Raw genomic sequence first — 16,332 nt, 5'->3', positions numbered from 1 at the left:
GATGACTTGTTTGATGGATCGCGGGATGCTGTATTTTACCCAAAGGGACAGAAGCTAGACTTTGCAGCCAATGGACCTGAGATGATGAAGAGCTCAGGAGGCTTACACATTGTGTTCTTGGATTTTTCTGAAATCTCCAATTGGAAACTCTAAAATTCCTTCGACCACCAATAGAATCCTGTAGCAGGGAATGTCCCAGGGAAGACATGTCATGAAAGAGTCCACTCTGCTTGACAGATACTGTGAAGGCTTTGAAGTCAAATGGAACAGAGACAAAGTCTCCCCTCCACTGCTGCTATCTGACTTAGGTGGTTTACCTAACCTTTCTGAACCTCAGTTTCTTTACCTGTAAAATACAAATATTCTCTCCCCTTTGTCCACATCAAGACTACAAGCTTTATGAAGAATAACATTAATAGCTAACATCTGCGGAGTGCTTACCATGTGCCAAGCACGTTGCTAACTCTGTTACAATTCAATACGCAGATCTTTCAGGGTACTATTATCCCTGTTTTGCAGAGCATGAAACAGAGACATATTAAGTGAGATGTCAATGATTATACAGCGAGCAAAGAGCAGATTCAAATCCAGACAATCTGGCCCAGGGAGCTCACTCTTATCCATGTCTTAGGGCCCTTGTTTACCTTATTCACCCTGTATCTCTAAGTCCTAGAATAGCAACTGATACGCAGGTGCTAAAAATAACTTTTGAATGAGTCAATCAATACCTTCCTGCAGCACTGATATGAGGAGGAAAGAAGTAACATTTACTGAGTACCTACCTACCATGTTTCAGGCTCTTTTATGTGTGTTATCTGGCCTAATCCTCCGTAGGAAGTATGTGCTATTATGAAATCCATTTTAACATCAGCACACCCAGAGGAGGAAACTGAAATGGGAGAGGAAAAGTCACTAGTCCAAGGACACACCACTGACAGACAGACTTTAAAACTTCTCACTTGGAAAGCCCCTGCTCTTTTCCCTCTACCTGTGGCCTTTCTATGTTTTTGCTCACCTTGTATCTTTTATGTTGACAGCTAGAATTTTTTATTTTTTATTATTAGCTGAAGTAATTGGAAAGGCTATAATTTCCTGGGTATTACAAATATTGACATTTTTTTAAAAATGGCCTCACCTTTAAGGGGTTACTTAAAAATTCCTTAACTTGGGGGCACCTGGGTGGCTTAGTCGGCATCTGACTTCAGCTCAGGTCACGATCACACGGTTCATCGGTTCAAGTCCCGTGTCAAACTCTGTGTTGACAGCTCAAAACCTGGAGTCTGCTTCTGATTCTGTGTCTTCCTCTCTCTCTGCCCCTCCCCTTTTCATGCTCTGTCTCTCTCTCCCTCTGTCAACAATAAATAAATATTTAAGACAATTTTAATTCCTTAATTTTTTATTCCTCTACCATAGGCACAATTTACAAATCAGGGCAATATGCATGATGCAATTTTAAAAACAGGAAAATCTATGACATATAAAAGACCTTAGGAATATACATCTTATTGACCCGCAGTGTGTTAAATCATTAATCGCACTTTTTGCAAACTGTGGCTATGACAGGTCTGATAAAAAGTTTCTTATTTAAGGGGCTATTAAGTTTAAGTTTCCCATCTAAGTAACTTTTCTGGCTATGGCTGGTCATCCTTACTTTTGTGGCAGATTTTTGTAGTTCCTGTAATGCATTTGGGACAATGGACTCAAAGTAACTTGTAACTTTCCTGACAACTCCTTATGCTCTCTCTCCCTAAGAACCATAGCCCCTTTCTGCAAAGTTTTTAGAATCTTCTACTACCATATCCACCACTTCTACCACCATATCCATAACCACCACCCTAGGGACGGCTTGAACTTCTTCACCAAATGTCCCCCTTCACTGGCCCATCATTTAATTGCTGTTGTCCACTATAATTTTCAAAATCATTAGAGTTCCCACCACCACCATGGTTATCACTGCCAAAATTTTCTCCTTCATTGTAACCATTATGTCCTCCGCCACTGCCACCATATCTTTTACCTTGGTTTGCTCATCCTGGTTCATCACCGCCTTAACTACTATAACCAGGACAATATCTATCATAATTGCCGCCATCACCTCCAAATACACTGTATACCTATTATGTCATCATAACTATCTGTGCTGCCACCAGCTCCATCACCATAGCCCCAGCTTCCACCAAAGTTACCGCCATGGGCAAAGTGCCCTCCACCATTGCAGAAGTTCCTCATAATACATAAAGTTTCCAGATCTCCCCCGTGACCTCTTTGTGATCCAGCAGATTGTACTTGCTTTTTGGAAAGAGCCTTTTTCACTTCACAAATAAGTCCATTAATAGTGTAATATTTCTGAACAACAATTTTATCAACTATGTAATCAATTGCAAAAGGAAATCCTCTTTTTTTCTACTCCACTTGTCTTCCATAACTTCTGTGGTTTCAGCCTTACTAAAGTTTTCAAAGTAGTCTCTCAAAATTATATTCTTCTGTATCTTCTTTTTTTTTTTTTTAATTTATGTATTTTGAAGGGGGGTAGAGAGAGAGAGAACCAGCAGTGGAGGGGTGGGAGTGGGGGTCAAAGGATCCAAGACAGGCTCTGAGCTGACAGCAGAGAGCCCAATGTGAGGCTCAAACTCATGAACCATGAGATCATGACCTGGGCCAAAGTTGGACACTTGACCAACTGACCCAGGCACCACTCTTCTGTATCTTCTTTAATACCACCAACAAAAATTTTTCTTCACTGTTAGATGGGCACCAGTCTTTGGGGAATCCTCCCTAGAAACAATCTCTTTGGTTCCACTACACGCCCATCAACCTGGTCTAGACACAGTGCAGCATTCAACTCTCCAGTATAAGAGTAAGTCATAAAACCAAAGTCCACGGTACATTTTGGTTGAAGGTCTCATCAAACAATGTACCCATGTGACTCATTGCTCAAAATGTTCTCATTAACTATTACCTCTGGTTTCAAACCTTCTACCACCAGTAGAGAGTTTTCTCAACTCCTCTGGTTCCTTATCCTCTGGTGGCTGCTGGAATCTGGGTGGGGATAGAGATTTTATCTCCATTTTTATTTTAAATGTTTATTTATTTTTGAGAGAGAGAGAGCATGCAAGAGGGGAAAGGACAGAGAGAGGAGGACAGAGGGTCCAAAGCAGGCTCTGCACTGACAGCAGTGAGCCTGATGCAGGGCTCAAACCCATGAACCACAATACCATGACCTGAGCCAAAGTCGGATGCTCAATTGCCTGAGCCATCGAGCCACCCTGGGTTTACTTCCATTTTGAGACCAGACTGGCATCTTACAACTTGGGTTCAATCTGGGACTGAGAGAAAGAGCTGCATCACTTTTTAAGATATATCCAGTGGAGTTTAAAATTAAAACTAAGTTCATATCCACATTGTCTATTTTAAAGACACGAACAGGTCTATAATGAATGGCAATTTTCCCTTTTCTTTTGGGACTCCTATTTCTCCTTCAGTTCTTTAAAATTGTTTTCTATGGTGATTTACTTTATGTAGGAGAGCTATTTGTTGATCATCTTTGCACATACCTCTTTTAAAAATACATACATTGATCAAAGCTCCTGGGTGGCTCAGTCAGTTCAGCCATCTGACTCTTGATTTTGGTTCAGGTCATGATCTCACGGTTGGTAGGTGTCGGTCTCTCTGCTTGGGATTCTGTCTCCTCACTCTCTGATCTTCCCTCTGCTCACCCTCTCTCTCAAAAAAAAAAAATAAACTTAAAAAAATATGTATATTGAAATTTTGAATATTGAAATGTGTATATTGAAATTTTGAATATTGAAATTAATTAAAAGCAAATCTTATTGGAAATCCATTTCTCAATGAGCTGGTTGTGCTTTGTTTTTGTTTTGGGAGTTTTTGTTTTGTTTTGTTTTGTTTTTTGGCTTTTCAATTCATTGTATTAATATAAACGATTGTCAGGATGAAGAAGGCTGCACTTGAATTCTATTCTTGGTTTTTGTTTTTATGGATGTGCGAACTGAGAAACATGTTTATGTAATTAAGTAGATGGGAAAGGAAGGTGTTTTGATATAGCAATGTCACTCAGCTTTTTGAACTACTTCTGAGCTGCATGTCAAGAAACACAGTTACATGTCATCAAAACTAATTTTAATGATCTGTCAACTATCAGCTTGATTAGGTTTTCCTTCAGTTTTGTTTTAAAAAAAATCAGAAACCATCTGGCTTGAAAAAGGAATTGATACCCAGCCATTAGAGCCTTTCAGGTCCCAATATGTTCACTGATATTTTGAATGGCCTCTTGGATGTTTTTACAAATATCCTGAGAGTAATGTGCCCCCTCCAAATTGACATGAGTGGGATGCACACCATTTTTTTGTTGAACTGGGTAGAGGACTAGTGGTGAAGAGCTGTGTGGGAAAAGAGGTTACTTTCTTAGGCACATTAATTTGGGACCAGCATGTGACAGTTCAGGATCTGAAAATTGATTTCCTTTTATTTTGAGGGGTGGAGGAGAGGGGCAGAGAGAAAGGGAGCAAGAATCTCAGGCAGTCTCCATGCTTAGCATGGAGCCCAGTGTGGGGCTCAATCCCCTGACCTGAGTCTAAATCAAGAGTCAGATTTTCAACTGACTGAGGCACCCAGATGCCCCTGAAAACTTTTCTTTCTTTTTTCTTTCCCTTCCTTCCTTCCTTCCTTCCTTCTTTCCTTCCTTCCTTCCTTCCCTTTTCTTTCCTTCCTTCCTTCCTTCCTTCCTTCCTTCCTTCTTTCTTTCTTTCAAATTGATTTCTTTAAAACTATCCATGCCTATGCCCCCCTTGAAAGTTCTTCTGTCTTGAAAGGTACACATACCCTGCAAATCCATTTTCTCCTTATACCTGGAGTTTCAGAAGTAGAAATAATAGATGTTTAGTGTATAAAGTATAACCTCTTGTTATTATTATTATTTTTAAAATAATCTAATTTATTCAGAGCATTGAGGAATTGGAAGCTGGAGCTAGATCCATGCAGTGGGGAGGACCAGACCCTGGGAGAATGAATGCAAATGCAGATTCAGAAGGAAGACATTAGGTCTGGCCATAAAAATAGTGTCCACAAGAATGAACAAAAGTAGAGACACAGTCAAAACTAGACAGACAAAAAATATCAGGACAAAAAGGCAGATGTCCCAGTGGGTGAGGAGAAAATAAAGAATGAGATTCTGGAGTGATGTTACTCAATTTTGGAACGGTTTACTAAAGACACCGTGAATGTGAAATAAAATCTTAATCAGAAGACTGGAATTTGAGTCACATCTCTGCAACCTACTTACTAACTGCATAAACTAACTTTAACTACCCACCCCCAGTTTTCTGGAAGGCAAAATGGCACATCGTGCATAGTTGTAGTTTGGATTAAATAAAATGGCAGCATAGCTCCTGGCATACAATAAGTGCTCAATAAATGGTAGCCCTCTGAATAGAACTACCCATGTCTCCCACACTCACCTTTATATCGTTCTTCTTTTTCTTGCTGGAGGAGAAGTCCTTCCACCCACACAAAGTGAATTGGTCCACCACTGCTCTGAATCTCATCCTCTCAATTTTCTCCTCTTTTGTATTGTATTTTCCACTTCTCCCTCACTGCTCTTTCCCATTCTGATTATTTATATCAGCTCAAGTCTTTCATATCTTGAGCTCTCTCTCCTCCCCTTCTAGAAAGAATTGTGTTCCCCCCATAATTCCTTTTCTTTATCTGTTATTCATGCCTTAGCCATAGCAGTCTGACTTCTGCCTAACTACCCACTGAAATTCTTATCAAGATGACCATAGAGTCACTTAACTCTCTCAACCATGTATATTGAAGGCCTACTCTGTACCAGACACTGGGAGTGCAGCCATAGACAAATCAAAATCACTGTATTTATAGACTTCCCTTCTAGTAGGGTTGACAATTAATTAAAAATATATAATGACAGGGGCGCCTGGGTGGCTTAGTCAGTTAAGCGTCTGACTTTCGCTTAGGTCATGATCTCATGGTTCGTGGGTTCGAGCCCCGCGTCGGGCTCTGTGCTGACTGCCAGCTCAGAGCCTGGAGCCTGTTTCAGTCTGTGACTCCCTCTCTCTCTGACCCTCCCCTGCTCACTCTCTCTCTCTAGAAATAAATAAAAAAAAAAATATATATATATATATATAATGACAAGTAGAGAGAGGGCCATGATGAGAAATTCTCATGGATAAGGGGCTAGAAAGAGATTGGGGTGCTATTTTACATAAAGTGGTCAAGGAAGTCCTCTTTGAGAAGATGACATTTGAGCAGAGATCCGACCAAAATTAGGGTAGAAGACATACAAATATCTGGGGGATAAGAGGAATTCAGGAAGAGGGAATAGCAAGCATAAAGATCTCAAAACAAATAGCCATTTTGGGGGGGGGGTAGGGAATGGACTACTTAAACCCAATCAAAGGGCATTTATCTATATTAACCTTATGTGACTCTGCAACATTTACTAGCTGTTGACCACCTCCTCCATCTTGACAACTCTCTCTACTGTGTTTTACCATGCCATTCTCCTCTAGTTTTCCTCACTTTTTTTCTGTCCACCCCATCTCACTCTTGTGCTTGAGCCCTTCATCGTCTAATTATTTTTTAACTTTATTGAGGAATAATTGACAAATATAATTGTATATATTTAAAGTATATGACGTGATGACGAAGATCACGATAATTAACACAACCATTGCCTCACATAGTTAACTTTTTTTTGTGTGGTAAGAATGCTTAAAATCTCCAAATGTTGTCAGCAACTTTGGAGTATTATTAACTATAGTTACCATGCTGTACAGTAGATACTCAGAACTTCTCTTTATAACTGAAAATTGTACCTTTTGATCCACATCCTCCCGTTTTCTCCCCCCACTGGCTTCTGGCAACCATCATTCTATTCTTTGTTTCTAGAAGTCTGCTTTTTTTTTTTTTTTTTTTTTTTTTAAGATTCCATATATAAGTGATACCATACATTATTTACCTTTCTCTGTCTGGCTTATCTCAGTTAACATAATGTCCTCCAGTTTCATCCTGTTATAGCAAATGGCAACTAATTCTTAAACAGGGTATTATTTTCCTACAGCTTTGTCTCTGATATGCTTTTCTAATCACTCTGTATTCTCTCATTGAGTGATCTCAGCCATGACTTTGGCTTTAGCTACCACTCACATGATGATGAAGCCAAGGTTCATATTTCTAACCCATGGTTTTTTCTGAACTCCAGATGCCTGTATCTGATCCTTATGCACGCCTCTACTAGGATATATCCTAGGAACTTCAAACTTAATATGTCTATGGATGAGCTCAGCACCTTTTCCCTTAAAGAAGCCTCTTGTGTAGTATTCCCTATTTAAATGGTAGGAAACACCATCTACCTAGTTGCCTAAGCTAGAAACCTAAATGTCTCCAAGATATGTCCTACTTCCTTTCCCTCCATGTTCGAAGAGTCATAGGACCAGTCTATTCTATCTACTACCAGGTTCTCCATGCCCAGTGTCACTGCTAATACCGATCCTTCCCCATTTCTTGCCATTTCTTACCAACTTGCCAGCTTCCCAACTTATCTCCCTGTTTCCAGTCTCTTATCCCCTGACCTTATTTTCTGCAGAGTCTAGAATGATTTTTATGAACCACATATCCAATCTTGTCACTTCTACACTTAAAATTCTCATTTCCGTTAGAATAAAACCCACACTTCTTAGCAAGGAACATATGGGCTTTCAAGATTAGGCCTTACCCACCTCTCCAACCTCATATTCCATTACTCCATGCAGGCAAAATATATGTCTTCCACTCTAAATCGGTCACAAACACAACCTTAACCTGTCACGTTCTCCCCAACCCCCCTGCCTTTGTATGTGCTTCAACTTCTGTACAGTCAATGCTGGCAAGATTCTTTCCAATCTTTTTTTTTTAATGTTTATTTATTTTTGAGAGAGGGGGGAGGGTAAGGGCAGAGAGACAGGGAGAGAGAGGACCTGAAGCAAGCTCTGCACTGACAGTGGCAAGCCCAATGCGGGACTTGAACTTACAAACTGCGAGATCGTGACCTGAGCGGAAGTCAGTTGCTCAATCAACTGAGCCCCCAGGTGCCCCAAGTTCTATCCAACCTTAAAAGTCACAGCTTGCTCTGACTAGCCTCTTCTCACTGCCTGCACTCGCAGCTGTTGCTCTGTTAGGTGCTTCTCCTCTGTGTTCTGTGTTGCCTTAATACTTGCATGCATCTTGGTCATTCCCTTATAATTTTAAGTCTGCTGATTTTTCATCCTGTTCTTTGTAAGGTCTTTAAGGCCAGGGTCTGTGTCTTTCTTTGTCCCCAGAATCTAGCTTAGGATCTTAAAAAAGTGTTCTTCTAATGTTCTTCAAAAAATGTTCTAAAGGCATGGAAGGAAGGGAAAAATAACTGAGTACCAATGTGTTCAGAAAGAATGCAAAAACTAGGAGGAGGAGGAGACCACACACAATGGGGGAGAATAGACTACATGTCGTAGGGCCCCTTCCAACCTGAGCTCTGATGAGTCTCTAGGATGAGAAAACTGAAAATTAATAATGAAAGAGGACTTATGTTGTGATTCATCTCATCCATCTTGTTCCCTCTTTTCTCCATTCTACAAAGAGGAGGAAGATCTATTCAGACCCTATAAGTCGATGGTTTTACAGGCTCCATCATTTAATTATTTGCCTATTAAAGCCCAGCAATGCACAATCCATCATTCATTGCATCCTCTTCCCTATTACCTGCCTTTTCATGAAGGGAGAAAAAGGGAATAAAAGACTTACTGGAGGAATATGCGGTTGTTTAATTTGGGCCTCTCTTCTATCCTCTAATAACCCAGCAAGCTGGTAATTCTTATTCCTTTCTGTATTACAAAGGATATATTATCCCTGCCCGTTCTACTGTAGGAGAATAATGGTGTGGGGAAGGAAGAGAAAGGGACATTATTTTTCCAGGCCTCTTTTCCAACAAAGAGGGAAAAGCTAGCTATCACCAAAGGGCTGTGTGTTTTGCTAGGCACACACTTTCTCTGCAGTAATATCTAAAATCCTCAGGCGAACCCAGAAATTCAACTTTTGGAAATATCTTCTATACGCAAAAATATGAATAAATAACATCAACACACGACACCTTTATGCAACATATTATTTGAAGGGGCAAAAGAAAAAAATACTAGAAACCACTTGGATATGTATTATAGAGGAATATATAACTAAAATGTGGTAAGTACAAACTATGGATATGATGCATAAAAATAATAAGTTAAATCTATATGTATGTACCCAGAGACATGTGAAGGAAACATAGATGAAGAGAAAGCAAGTTATTTTATGAGTTTATAAGTCTCACTTCAAAAAAGTATGAGAAAAATCTCTAAACATATGAATATATATATATGCAGTGTATATGTACATAGATATACTGAAACACATACACATAGACAAGGTTTTGAAAGATACATACAGAAATATTCACATTTATTATAGTGGGGCAGCAGATTAAGCAGAAGAGGATACTATTAACTGTTTTACACAATAGTATTGTTGCCTCAAGCTGGCTTTACATTTGTACTTCAAAGTGAAAACCTGAATTTTAAACACACACACACACACACACACACACACACACACACACAGACTTTGAAGATAAAAGTCTTCAACTGATGCTTTTAGTCTAAAAACCATTCTAAGAAGTAGGATTCCTTTGGCTCCTCTGAAAAGCTCCCCTGGTTAGCTTGTTATAGCAGTATTCCTGGAGAAAAAGGGGAAAACGGAGGCCAACACCCTCAGGCCGGACTGCATAAATCTTTTCTTAAATTGACTGGCCTGCTGAGTAACAGCATGGAGGACTGTGGAAGCCCAGCTCTGGAATGGTCCATCAGAACTCTGTGTTCTAGGGGAGGAGAAAAGTAGAAAAAGGCAGCCTGATTGCCTCTTGGCTCTTAGCCAAAGGAGTTGCTCGCGGTGGGAGTGGAATTTTTCCATGGCAAAGGAAGAGGAAAAATCAGATCACATTTCCTACACGCAGAGCCTTATTTATTCAGGAAGATCTTGGGGCCCTTGCTGTTCATAATAGGAACATGTTCACTGGGTCATGCCTTGATTTACACTATTGGAAATCTTTTTCTTTTCTTTTCTTTTTTCTTTTCTTCCTTTCTTTTCTTTTGATCTTAAGTTTGCAGGTGTTGCTCCCTAAAATACAAAGGTTCTAGAGAAGTGCCACGCATGATCATTCTTAGACTAAGTGCAAAATGTGTTTTGTCATTTCATATAATCCTCATAACAATCCCTAGGAAAGACTTGCTGGCTGTGTAACCTTGAATCAGTCACTTAGCCCCTCTGAGTCTCCATTTTCAGCCTCTGTAAGATGCGGATAACAGCACCTCTTTCACAGAAGGTTTTTGAGGATTACATGAGATAATGGATGCAAGGTATATAGCAAATAGCAAATGTGTGATAAATTGTCAATTTACTCAAAATAAATCTCAATCTTAAGTTCTCACACTATATATGCAGCTTACTCATGCAGGGACATCGCATTCCATCTGAAAAGCAGAGACAAAGAAGAGTCTGTGGGACTTCTAGTGCTTATATGAAGAAAACAAGACCCAGGAACGAAAATAGCCAAAGATATAGAAGATCAAGGCTACTCTGCAGAAGATTGCTCAGCCAGATATCTCCCTGGCATTGTGCCAGGCCCAGAACGAGCAACATGCAGGCTGCAATTATGAAACATTGATGAGACAGACAACCATGGGGCAGGGCAGGTGATGTCTCCAGACCAGGCTTCCACAGCATCAGGACGAGAAATTCAAAGCACCAGGAGTCAGCAAAGAATGAAAGTGGGTTTTGGGGGCATTTAATCCACTCATTTATTCAATAAACACTTAGTATGAGCCAGAGACAGTATTTTGCTGCTGCCAGCACAGGAGGGAGGAAGACATGATTGCCGCCCAGCTGCAGCTCACAGTCTAGTAGGGATGATGAGAACAAATCTCTGAAGGACAATGGGCTAAGTGCACAGATGGTCCGGGCCAAGTTTAGTGGAGGCACATAGGACCAGAGAAGATGTCAAAGAAACAATGCTTTTGTTTCTCAAATCTTACACTTGAGCAAGGGGGCAAGATGTTATGTTTAAAAAGCACTGGGCTGAGTCTCAGGAGACAGGAGTTCTAAACCCTTCCTGCTTCTCTTTGGTTTTTGCACAAATGTTTTCACCTCTTCGAGCTTTAGTGTCTCAAGCGAACTACATGTTTCTTAAGGCTCAGACAGTGACCGAAGGTCTCCGCATGGCCAAGTTCCCTTGACAGTAAAATGGGGATAGTAACAATACTTCCGTCAGAGGATGAAATGGCTTAGTATTTGTAAAAGTACTCAGATCAGTGCCTGGTTCACAGAAGCTTAAATAAAATAAACATAACTGTCCTACTGGTGTGTTACCAGGTCCCCATTATAAACTTCTTAGTGAAAAGAATTAAGAGACACTTCCAGGACCCTGTGGGCCCCAGCAAGGGGTCTTGCATCATCAGTCATGCTGCCCACCACCCACCCAGTTGTCATCATCTACCAACGCTCGGGTCCCCGCTGTAGCTTCTCTTTCTGTAGAACTATTCCCGTCACAAGGCCTGTGGTCTCTTTCCCCGTGAGCCTTCCAGTGTCCTGCCCTCTTCCTTCCTGGATTTGTCATGTTCTCTCTCTTACCTGGGGAGCTCCGAGCACGGATCACACCCTCAGCACTGACATTTTGACTTTCGACAGAATACAGTTTATTTTTACGGTTACTTAGAGAGTTCTCTCTCATTCCTAGTTTGTATAGGGCTCTGTGCAAAACAGAGTTTTAGGAGAGCCTAGGAAGCTCAGCTGGTTAAGTGTCTGCCTCTTGATTTTGGTGCAGGTCATGATCTTATGGTTCATGAGATCAAGCCCCACATAGGGCTCTGGGCTGACAGCATGGAACGTGCTTGGGGTGTGCTCTCTCTCTCTCTCTCTCTCTCTGTCCCTCCCCTGCTCATGCTCCCCCACCCTCCCACCCGTCTCTCTCTCAAAATAAATAAATAAACATTAAAAACACATAGAGTTTTAAGTAGGTCTCCAGTTTTTTCTGATAAAGTGACTAAATGAGTCATAAAATAATGGGCTGGAACAATATTGCTAATTACAAATTAAGTAAATTAATTGCATTCCTAAAACAGACACTTTTATCTTATCATTTCTTAGTTGAAAGTTGTAGTCCTTAGGCACTCCTGGGTAACTTAGTTGGTTAAGCATCCAACTTTGGCTTAGGTCATGTTTTCATGGTTCATGAGTTCAAGCTCTGCATCAGGCCCCGTGCTGACAGTGCAGAGCCTGCTTCGGATTTTCTCTCTCTCTCTCTCTCTCTCTCTCTCTGTCCCTCCCCTGTCCACGCTCTGTCTCATTCTCTCCTTCAAAAACAAATAAACATTAAGAAAAAAGAAAGAAAGTTGTAGTCCTTGGGAATTAAACAGGTAGTCTATAACATTAAATAAATGGATGCAGTTGGGGAGAGCCTTTGTATTGAGTTGTCCAAAAAGAATCTATGTACATATGTCTCAAGAAGGTTGTGATTTTATTATGGCAAGAGATAGGAAATCTGTTAAAATTTAAGTAAGGCCCTTTTTCACTTCTGAAATATTCTAAATAAAGTTCATTCTAATTTTATTCTGAATAAAATATTCCTCTATCCCCTCTTCCTGTCTTGACCAGCCCCCCTTTCTCCTCCTCATGGCTTCTTCAGTGGGCATCACCATGGAGTCCTCTAGCCACCTGGACAGAAGGATCTCCTCTGTCTTCAGCCCTAACTTTACAGAAGTCTGGGAATCTAAGGTTGGGCTCCTCCATGAATCTGCTAGGAGCCTTGGGACCCTGCTTCAGCCCACCCTAAGATGTCAGCCCTCCAGGGTCATCATCTTCCAGCCCAGACTCTGCAACTGCATAAGGACTCCGAATTTCTCATTTATTCTTGAATTATTCACTAAGACTGAGAGCTCTTGTCTGAATCTCTGTCTACCTATTTGGGTCTTCACATCCTGCTTAACACATGATGGAATCCCAACTGTCACTAGTTGTAAGACCTGGGACAAATGACTTTAGCTTTCTGAATCTCCATTTCCTTTTTTTTAAGTTCTGTATATTGTATTCATTTTCAAGTGCTTAAGATCTAGACTTCTCTTTCTCTGTGATCAATGGCATAAACCGAGATGCCAATACCATGTTTTCTGTATGACTTTCAACAGGGGTTGAACCTGTAACCCATGTCACATTGAAAGACTGATACCATAGTGAACTAACCAACCGAAAGAAAGAAAGAAAGAAAGAAAGAAAGAAAGAAAGAAAGAAAGAAAGAAAGAAAGAAAGAAAAGAGGAAGGAAGAGAAAAAAGGAAGGAAGGAAGAAAGGAAGGAAAAAAGGAGGAAAGAAGGGAGGAAGGAGGAAAGAAAGGAAGGAAGGATCTGTATCTTCTGCATCTTCTCAAGGCTATTGAGAGGATATGATGCAGTGCGATGGCTAGGTACAGGTGTGGGTGTAGATTAAGATATGAAGAGAGATACCTAAATATTCAAGAAACATTCGTTGTCTTCTCTGCCTGCTTTTCACTCATTTCAGCTTCGGGTGCCATGTCCATTGCTTCAAGCTTCCTTGAGTCTCCGTGAAAGCCTGGGTTTCTCATATCTTCACAGCTAGTCCTAGGGATCTTCCAGCCCCTCTTCCTTCATCTTCCTTCCCTGCCTGCGCCCTGAGCTCCATAACAAGATCCCCAGGTCTTCATTGTACTGCAGTTTGAAAAGCACTAGATTATTCTTTGGAGTTCAACTCCAAGTCATCACCTCTATAAAAGTACCACTGATCCTCCTATACAAGCTGTCCATGTACTTCCACTTGGGCACTATTATTTACTTTCTCCTGTGTTCCCATCTATCCAACCACTCACCCATCCACCCACCCATGCCTAAACCCATCCTGGAATTTGCAAACACAGTGAGGTCTTATCATGGCAAGGCATTCTCCTTACTGACGAAGTTAAAAAAGTAAATCCTACACTCTCCTTTCCCTTAGAGAGCTCCAGTCTTGTGGAGAAGGTAACCAGTTTATAGAAATTACAGGATATTGATGCATGCTATTTGTTCAGCAGTCATAAATATTTACTTTTTGGTAGCATAAGAGTTTGGACAGGAGGCTAGGGAACACAAAGGGTGGGGGCACCCCACTTAGCCAAGGAGATCAGCACTGACATCCAAACTAAACTAATCCTTTACGATTCAGCCTATGTATTCCTCCTTCATGAAGTCTTCTCTGATGTCCCTCTACTAGGTGCTCTATGCTCTATCCCACAGGAATCAGTCTGCCAAAATGCCAAGGAAACACATCCCCACCCTTGGAATAGCATGTGCAAAAGTCTGCAGGCTAAAAATATCATGGAGTATGTGGCATACATATTAATATATCCCTCACATGGCAGTGATTTCTGTACATATCTGCCTCCCCTACTCATCGTTGAGTTCCATTAAGACAGGAGTGATGACTTGTTGACCTCCATATTTCCAGCACCTACCACAGTGCCTGGCATATAGTAGATGTTCAATAAATATATGGACAGGACAGGAACAAGAAGATGGATTTGGAGAAGAATTTCTTCTGGATTTAGTTCATTGTTCATCACCTTGGACTCCCTTCTAGAACAGTAGGATAAGACCACATAGAGAAAACAGGTTTTGGTTTAAAAGAAAACAGCTATTTTTTTAATTAAAGGAAAAAATTACAGATTATAGCAGGCATATGAGTCTTCTGTAAACTAAAATTATCATAAAAAATATCTATCTTACTCACTGGTAACAAAGAGTGGAGAGGAGAAAGTACAGAGGTAGCCAAATAGTAATACATGAGCAGATGTTTTTGGTTTTATTGTCTCTCCACTTTCAAGTCCAAGGGCGCATATGTCATTCACTAGAGACTCATATGTGTGACTTAGTGACAGCCCCCGTGTTACATTTCTTCTTCGTATAGCACAGAGTAGGGTGCCTCTTCTGCTCAACGCTGAGAAGGGAGCCTGAGGTCAGCTGGTTTGTTCTGGTTACACCAGCTGAAGTTGAGAGAGACTTAATTCCCATGACCCTTAAAAAATTCTACCAAGATTATAAACTTTAGAGTCAAACAGACCTTAAGAATCTACTAGCCCACCAGTTTCCAGCTTACAGTCCTTGGCTCCATTAAAGTTATTGCAAGAGGCCCATGAATTTATATTGGAACCCCATATTGGATGTAGACAGAATTATGGCTACACCTTGCCCAAATAGCTTGTATTTTACAACTCATTGGATAGTGGTTCAGAACATTGACTCTGGAGCGAGACTGCCTACATTTGAATCTCAGCTCTACCATTACAAGCCATGTATCTTTAGGCAAGACACATTTTGTGCCTCAGCTTTTCCATCTGTAAAATGAGTAGATAATTATACCTCTCTCATCAGATTAAATAAGCTAATATTTATATAGGGCTTAGTGTGGCATCTGGAATATAATAAGCAGGAGGTAAATGTAGGTTAAATAAAACAAACAAAAAAACTGGTTGTAACATATTACAGCTCTTATAAATAATTGTTTGTATATATACCTAAAATTGTCTATAAGGGCATAAGAAAGCCATGTTGGCCTTTTTCTTAATGACCTTGACCGCTTTGGGAGAGCCACTCGCCCAGGGTGTTTGATGGATACTAATCTGTGGGGTAGGCTCTCCACTTCTTTCCTCACTGTATCCTTCTGCTCATAAACCTATTATGGCTCCCTATTGCTTAGTGCACCAAATCCAGCTTCTCTGACTCAATTTCAGGGCTTCAGTAACCTGGCCACATTTGGTCTCTCTGTCCCATACATTCTCAACAAGGGCAAGATCGCCCCCAAGGGAGCAAATATTGGTTCTTGGGGATTGAAAATAATCTTCCTCTTTTTATGTCTAGCACACAAACAGATCTACAGTATATAACTGATATGCAATATATCTGTGGTATTAAGATTTCACTGGCGAAGTGTCATTAGGAAAAATGTCTAAAAAGGTTTCGGGGCAATAATGAATAAAACTTTAAGAAACATTGATCTAGCCTTATTTCCCTTAAAAGAAAGAACATTCACAGCATAAGAGTTGAGGAAATCATTTTATCTTTTCTTTGGTTTCCTAAGGAGTAAAGTTAAGGAGATATACCTGTGTCCCCTGAGGCCCTTTTCAACCATGACAGTAGATGCCCTCAAGAATCAGGTGCTCATAAGGTGACACAGGTACTCATCCAAGCCTTGCGGCCTCAGGGCTGAGTTT

The sequence above is a fragment of the Hyaena hyaena genome, unplaced genomic scaffold (assembly GCF_003009895.1).
Source record: "Hyaena hyaena isolate Hyena2069 unplaced genomic scaffold, ASM300989v1 scaffold_75, whole genome shotgun sequence".
NCBI lineage: Eukaryota > Metazoa > Chordata > Mammalia > Carnivora > Hyaenidae > Hyaena > Hyaena hyaena.
Note: the sequence above shows the minus strand (reverse complement) of the source record.